Source organism: Piliocolobus tephrosceles, chromosome 1 (genome assembly GCF_002776525.5).
Source record: "Piliocolobus tephrosceles isolate RC106 chromosome 1, ASM277652v3, whole genome shotgun sequence".
Lineage (NCBI taxonomy): Eukaryota > Metazoa > Chordata > Mammalia > Primates > Cercopithecidae > Piliocolobus > Piliocolobus tephrosceles.
The window spans coordinates 211,973,116-211,980,763 of NC_045434.1; the positions used below are offsets into that span (position 1 = coordinate 211,973,116).

Genomic DNA, 7,648 nt, shown 5'->3' on the forward strand with positions numbered 1-7,648 from the left:
AGCAAGACTCCGTCTCAAAAAAAAAAAAAAAAAAAGAAAAAAGAAAGGCTGTGGAAAGAGTGGGGTAGGAGGGTTTCTGAACTGGGGTTAGTGTCACACTGTGTACTGGTAATTTAAACTGCCGAAAATGAGACCACACTTAAAGATATAGGTCCCTCTAAAAGGAAGGCGGATGTTAAAAGCAATTTGCATTTTACCTAAAATGGGCTGCTTCTCCCTGTACCCTCTCCAAATACAGCCAGACTTTCTGTAGAAATATTTTAATCAGGGGCACCCTTCCCCCGAAAAATGCACTCACTACCAGTACACACGACCTTCTGAGTTTAATGGACCTACGGAGGCCCATCCCTGGGCTCTCTGGGCTCGGTTAATCCCAGGTTAGGCCCCAAACTCAGAGGTAGCAACGTTCCCAGCTCAACGACGCAGGAAGACCACGCCTCTAAATGTTCTGCAACCTCGTCCATTTCAGAATTTTCTGGGGTTCTGGGTAAACTGGCCTCACCAAGGATTCTGCCCATTCTGGTTGCTCGCGTTTTTAAACACAGACCGGTGTGTGGGAGAGGGCATTATTTTTCCGGAACACTGTGCTCCTGGAGCAGACAGGGACACGCAGAGTGGCTTTACCGCAGCGCCAGCTCTATCCTTACCCGGCTCCTCCTCCAGGCCGCCGCCTCCTCCTCGCGCCCACCCCGCCTTCCCTGCCCACCCCCGGACCGCTCCTCCCCTTTGCTCTCAGCGAGGACTCGGCCACTCACTACCCGCGCCCTGTGCCATCCGCACACCTCATAGCCCCGCCCCTATGCCGCTGGTCACGCCCCCTTTCAGAAGGGCCCAATGAGCGCCCACGTTTGCCGCAAGACCCCGCCCCGCGGCGTGCAGCCCCGCCCACGGCCCCGGACCCCGCCCCGCCCTTAGACCCCGCCCCGGCGCCCGGCCCCCGGCGCCCGCCTCCCTCCGGGGCGTTGCCGCCGCCGCGCTTCAGCAGCCCGCGCGGAGCCAGATGCCGCCCTCTCCGCCGGTCCCTCCCTCGGCGGCCTGGCGCCTCCTTCCCTCCCCACCGCGGTGACTCTCGGAGCGGGAGGCGGAGGCTGAGGCGGCCGCTCCCGCTGCTGCTACTGACGCCGCCGCCGCGGCCGCTCGGGCTGAGCACGCCCCGGAACAGGCCGCCGCGCGCTGCGCCCCGGACCCGCTGCCCCCGCCGGCCCGGCCGGGTCGGGCGGCCCAGGTAAGCGCCGAGGCCGGGCCGCGCCTGCAGCGCCCGGGCCCGCGCAGCGCCGCGCCGGGGCTGGGGGGAGCGGCCAGCCCTTTGTCTGCCGGGGAGGGGCCGCGGAGAGCGCCCCCGACCCCGCTCGGACCCCTGCCCGCCCCGGCGGCGCGGCGTCCTGGTCTGGGCCTGGCCGCCTCTCGCCGCAGACCACCTCCCACCTCCCTCAGCTTCGCCCGGGGGTCGCCTCCACAGGTGTCCGCGCCGCCCACGCTGTTGCTCACCTCACCGCGTCCGGGTGGCTGTCATCGCCAGTCCGCCCTCCCGACCTCTGGGCCGTTGCCTCTTCCCTCACCTGCGCCCACTCCCAGGCTCTCACTCTCCATATTTCCCCAAACCAAACGCTGGGCCGCCCTTCCTCCCTCTGTAGTTTGATTGAACTGTCGTCTCCCGTTTCCACCCCTCCCCGGTGAGCCTTCCTGGAAGGTACCTGGTGAGGGCACATGTCTCACTTGGATGGCGGGCGTGTGTGCACGAACCTGCGAAATTAACCACCTGGAGCCCCAAACTGCACCTCTCACCTCCTTTTCATCACCCCACCCCAACCACCTTCCTTTTTTTGGAACCTGGTAACTGAGACACTCAGGTCTGGACACCCAGCCTCTGCTAGGCCCTCCATCCCTCTCTCTGCCTTGTGAGCTGAACTTGTCTGAGCAGTACCTGTTGTCAGGTTAGCCCCTGGGAAGGCGGCGGGGGCGGTGTTGGCAGCAAATCAAGAGTTTTATGAATAATGAGACGTGTGGCTTGCAGCACCTCCTATCTGAGGATCTCAGTATGCTCCAGCTGTGAATTATTTTGTCTCCTGTCACTCACAGAACTGAGAGAAACATGTCCGGCCAACTGCTGGGTAAATTGAGGCACAGGGTGTGTGGGTAAGGGACCTGGAGGCAAGTCAGGGTTTGTCTTGAGGTTCTGTTCTCAGGAGCCGTGGCTCTTAGCTCCCTGCTACAACCACTGGGCTCCAGTTCCTGGCGTGTGTCCCCAAGTGATAACTGATCTCTTGTGCCGTTAAAGTGTCCAGAGATACTAGCAGCTTCCTCAGATTTAAAGTAGGTCTTTGGATCATAAATAAAGGTGCCGGCTGTTAAATGCCAATGTGTCATTCACGGTTTGCTGGTGGAGTTCGTGGTCCTCCCTTGTAAATACAAATCAACTCTATGGGATGGAGATTCATTCATTCAGTAGTGAGCATTTACTGTGTGCCAGGCACCATTCTAAGTACTGGGGCTTTAGTGGTGAAGACAGACACGGTTTCTGCCCTCGTTAGAGATGACATTCTAAACAGGAGGGAAGTCAGATAGTGAGTAAACAAACAAGTGGACAAAGTAATTTCAGTAGTGTTAAGTGCTGCGAAGGTAGAAAGGGGCCAGATTACATGTAAGAATCTGTGGATCAGGGCGGGCTTAGTGGTTCATGCCTATTATCCCAGCACTTTGGGAGGCCGAGGCAGGTGGATCACAAGGTCAGGAGTTTGAGACCATCCTGACCAACATGGTGAAACCCCCGTCTCTGCTAAAAATACAAAAATTAGCTGAGTGTGGTGGCGCGTGCCCAGCTAGTTGGGAGGCTGAGGCAGGAGAATTTCCTGAACCTGGGAGAGGGAGGTTGCAGTGAGCCGAGATCGCGCCACTGCACTCCAGCCTGGGCAACAGAGCAAAACTCCGTTTTGGGGGGCGGTGGGGAAAAGTAACCTGTAGATCAAAACGAAGATTTTTGTAGGTCGTAATAAAGAGTTAGAATTTTATTCCAAACACAGAAGCTGTTAGAGGATTTTAAGCAGAGAAAGGATAAAGTCTGATTTGTTCCCAAAGATTGTTTTGGCTGCTGTATAGAGACTGGATTCTAAGGAGCAAAGGTGGAGGCAGGGATACCAGTTATGAGACAGACTATTGCAGCTACCTGGCAAGAGATGATGGTGGCTTGAGGGATCGGGGCAGTGGCAGTGGAAACGACGAGGTGGAATTAGTCTGTTCCCTCTGGACGAGCTGCAAAGCAAAACTTTGGAGACAGAGTTAGATGTCCCATAACAATGTGCTCATAGAACAGGTCCCCGCCTCCTTGATTGGAGAGGGTTTTTGGGTTTAAAAAACAGTTAAAGGGGGAGGAGGGCAGAATACACCAGGTTTTATTCCCACATCCGGTTGTATTATTTAAATGGGAACATTACTGCTTCTGTTGGAAGATGTTGCACCAAGAAATTGGGTCTGTTCTTATGGTAGGTGGGAGAAAGATTCACTGGCCACAAATGAGCTATTAACCAGAATGAGGCCGGATGCAGTGGCTCACCCCTGTAATGCCAGCATTTTGGGAGGCCAAGGCGGGCGGATCACCTGAGGTCAGGAGCTTGAGACCAGGAGCAACATGGTGAAAACTCATCTCTACTAAAAATACAAAAATTAGCCGGGCATGATGGTGGGTGCCTGTAATCTGAGCTACTTGGGAGGCTAGGGTTGGAGAATCGCTTGAACCCAGGAGCTGGAGGTTGCAGTGAGCCAAGATTGCGCCACTGCACTCCAGCCTAGGCAGTAGAGGAAGATTCCGTCTTAAAACAAAAAACAAAAAACAAAACCCCCTCAAAAAACAGAATAAAACTTGATCTCCATGCTCTTCCAAATCTGTGCTGTCAGAACATGTCAGAATGAGAGGACCTTGGGGGTTACACAGGCCAGCTCCTTCTTTTATGGTTAAGCATCTGTGGCCCCTAGAAGCTGGCTCTTTTGAAATCCTATAGCAGTTTATGCGTTTTCTTATGATGTCTGGCAGTTTCTACCCCCTCTTTCAGGTCCACGTGTACATGTGTGACTGTAAGCTTTCTGAGGCCAGATCTCTACTGGGTTTGTCTTTGCATCGTCCACGGTGTCTAAATCAGTGCCCTGCACACAATGTAAACTCTTCAAATATTGGTTGACTTGCCTGGGTATCTCATGGCACCAAGACTCCTGCCCCTGCCCCGTCTTTTCATCAGACCGTGCTTCCTGTAGACTCCTCATCTGGGGTGCAATATAGTGTAAACCCAGCAGTCTCTTGTTCACAGGGCTCACATGACAGGGCAGCCCTTCCTTGATGGATCTGCTCTCTCCATTCCTGCCTGTGGGGAACAGCTGCTGCGGTGCTGACCAAGTAGTCACTTGACACTTAGCAAATATGAAGTATAGCTCTTTTTTTTTTTTTGAGACGGAGTTTTGCTCTTGTTGTCCAGGCTGGAGCACAATAGCACAATCTTGGCTCACTGCAACCGTTCACCTCCTGGGTTCAAACGATTCTCTTGCCTCAGCCTCCCAAGTAACTGGGATTACAGGCGTGTGTCACCACATCTGGCTAATTTTTGTATTTTTAGTAGAGATGGGGTTTCACCATGTTGGTCAGGCTGGTCTTGAACTCCTGACCTCAGGTGATCCACCCACCTTGGCCTCCTAAAGTGCTGGGATTAGAGGCGTGAGCCACCGTGCCCGGCCTGAAGTGTAGCTCTTAATTAGACCGTGGACTTTGTACTAAGACCATCAGGTTTGGATCTCGGGTCTGTTATCAGGAGCTGCATGATCTTCAGCAGGTAACTTAATCTCTCTGTGTCTCAGTTTCCCCATATGTACAATAGTAATACTTTCCTCATGGAGTTGTTGGGAGGATTAAATTAAGTAATACCTGGTAGATATTCAGAAGACCACCTAGCACTTGGTATATGCTAAATTGAAGTAACTATTATTTCGCCTTTGTCTGCTTCTTTTTTTTTTTTTTTGAGATGGAGTCTTGCTCTGTCGCCTGGGCTGGAGTGCAGTGGCCGGATCTCAGCTCACTGCAAGCTCCGCCTCCCGGGTTTACGCCATTCTCCTGCCTCAGCCTCCGGAGTAGCTGGGACTACAGGCGCCCGCCACCTCGCCCGGCTAGTTTTTTTTTTGTATTTTTATTAGAGACGGGGTTTCACCGTGTTAGCCAGGATGGTCTCGATCTCCTGACCGCGTGATCCGCCCATCTCAACCTCCCAAAGTGCTGGGATTACAGGCTTGAGCCACCGCGCCCGGCCTTTGTCTGCTTCTTACCTCCCACCAGCATTTAAGCTCTTTGAGAGCAGAGATTGTTTGTCTCTTTTTGTCTACTCTTATAATCTGGTACCTAAACTTTGTAGTACTCTGAAAATACTTGTTGAATTGAATGACTTATTGAGCAGCTATGTCCTAGGCACGGTTGCGGATGCTGCGGACATAGCCAAGAACAAGATCTTTAAGATGCACGCTCTTACAAAGTTTATCTTCTAGTGGGAGAGACAGATAGTAAACAAATAAACCAGTCAACAAAAGAATGTAGGGTGGTGAAAGAGATACGGGGGAAAATAAAACAGAAGATGGAAAGTGGCTGGGATGAGGGTTAGGGTCATAACTTTAGCTCTGAGAAGGTGGCTTTTGGGAGACATGGATGGTGATCCAGGGGGACAGCTTTGTGGTCAGAGAGGACTGCAAGAATGATCAACCCAGAGGGGCTGGGGTGTGGTTAGTGATGAATCCGCAGGGGCCACATTTGTGGCTGTGGCAAGGAGTTTGGATTTTACTCTTGAATTCTGAATAGTGGGAAGTCACTGAATAGGAACTTTTCCTGGGAGTCTAGGAGAATATTTGAGTCCACACTAAAAGACAGAATAGGACATTAGGAAGAGCAGCTGGGATAGGCTCTCCTTGTCCTGGGAGGCCTTTGGAGGCCAGCTAGAATATTGAGTTTGTTCCCATCAGGTTCCTCATTTCTCTGGCCTGGTCCCCTGAAGATGAGGGAAGCATCAGCTAGGTTGGTGATGCTCATGGTTTGTGTCTGCGTGTCCTGCATTTTATTGAGCTTCCTTTTTTCCAAGTCCCTAAGTCATCAGCAAACATTTCTTGAGTTGAATGAATGAGTGTTGCCAGTGCTTAGCAGCTCGTTGTCTACAGTGGAATGTCTGTGTTCTCTGCTCCTCTCTGTGTGAGTTAAAGCTTCTTATCTTGGCAGTGACTCTTAAGTAGTCTTGGAGTTTTGCAGCCATTCTTCATAAATGCATCAGAGGCACACATACATATATATCACAGTTTCTTTGTTGGGAGTATACCAAGATTGACTGGATGGCTTTCCTACCCCCACCCCATCCCCACTTCTCTGCCAGTCCCTGCTATCACCAGGCCCCTCTATGGAGGGTTGGGCCAGACTGACACCTCTGACCATCTCCTGTTTGATTACTTGATCAGGAACACACAGTGGCACCTAGAAAGCATTGGCTGTCTTTCGTCTGGGTTGGGCGGAGTTGGGTAACTCCGCAGAGCACTGAGAGAAATGGCATTTCAAACCCAGGGACTCCACTCACCAGGAATCCAGAGTGGGCCTCTTTAGACTGGGTGCCATTGGCCAGCTTTTCAGATCCCTTTTTGGTCCTCCCATCATCGGTTATTGTCCATGATGCCACTTGCTCTGCTAACCTTGAGAGACCAACGCGAGTTAGTGGGAATCAAATAGGACGCTTGTGTTGCAGGTCACTTTCAGAGTCCTGGGGCATTTTATTGGCAGAATCTGAAATGCCTGCTAGTCATATGTCATTTGTAGCCTTGTAAAAACTAAACACGGAGTGGGTGCAAGCTTTTTCTCATGTAGCTGGTTTTCTTATTATGAGAGCGATATGTGCTCATTTAGAAAATGAGAAAGTGAATGATAGGGGCATTTAACATACACTGTCTCATTTCATCCTCATGGTTTCTGAGATACATACCATTATTACCATTTTGTATGTTAAGAAGCTGAGGCCTCGAAATGTTAAGTAAAGTGTTTGAGGTCGAGCTAGTTGGGAACAGAATCAGATTCAAACCAGGCAGTGTGACTCCCAAGCAGATCTCTGAGCACCATGTCATATACTGATTCTCAGCAGAAACCATAGAGAAGAAAGAAAAGTCTCCTTTAAGCCCAACGTAGGTGACATTCTTACGGTAGTCAGAGTTAACCTGCGGGCTGCTCCAAAGGGTTTGAATCCTAGGCCCTTTCCCTGTCTTGTGTGACCCTGGGCAAGCTAATTAACTTCCCTTTGCTTTACTTTCCCTGACTGTAAATGGGAATAATGATACTTGTACCTTCGTAGTTCCCAGGGGCATGATGGTGTTTGAGCCAAAGTGCTTTTGAACTTCTTTCTTTTTTTTTTTTTTTTTTGAGGCGGAGTCTCGCTCTGTCGCCCGGACTGGCAGTGGCCAGATCTCAGCTCACTGCAAGCTCCGCCTCCCGGGTTCAGGACTACATCTCGCCCGGCTAGTTTTTGTATTTTTAGTAGAGACGGGGTTTCACCGTGTTAGCCAGGATGGTCTCGATCTCCTGACCTCGTGATCCGCCCGTCTCGGCCTCCCAAAGTGCTGGGATTACAGGCTTGAGCCACCGCGCCCAGCGAAC

At 51.8% G+C, this 7,648-nt stretch overlaps 1 protein-coding gene and 1 pseudogene across 1 annotated transcript in view; one reads left to right on the plus strand and one right to left on the minus strand.

Moving 5' to 3' along the window:
* Positions 1-7,648, minus strand: part of LOC116418933 — a 30,488-nt pseudogene that overhangs the window by 11,694 nt on the left and 11,146 nt on the right.
* CTNNBIP1 (catenin beta interacting protein 1) overlaps positions 963-7,648 on the plus strand; it is a 67,502-nt gene continuing 60,816 nt past the window's right edge. The window contains exon 1 of the mRNA XM_023215299.2: positions 963-1,225. The gene's annotated coding sequence lies outside the window, so the exon portion shown is untranslated. The remainder of the gene's footprint in view (positions 1,226-7,648) is intronic.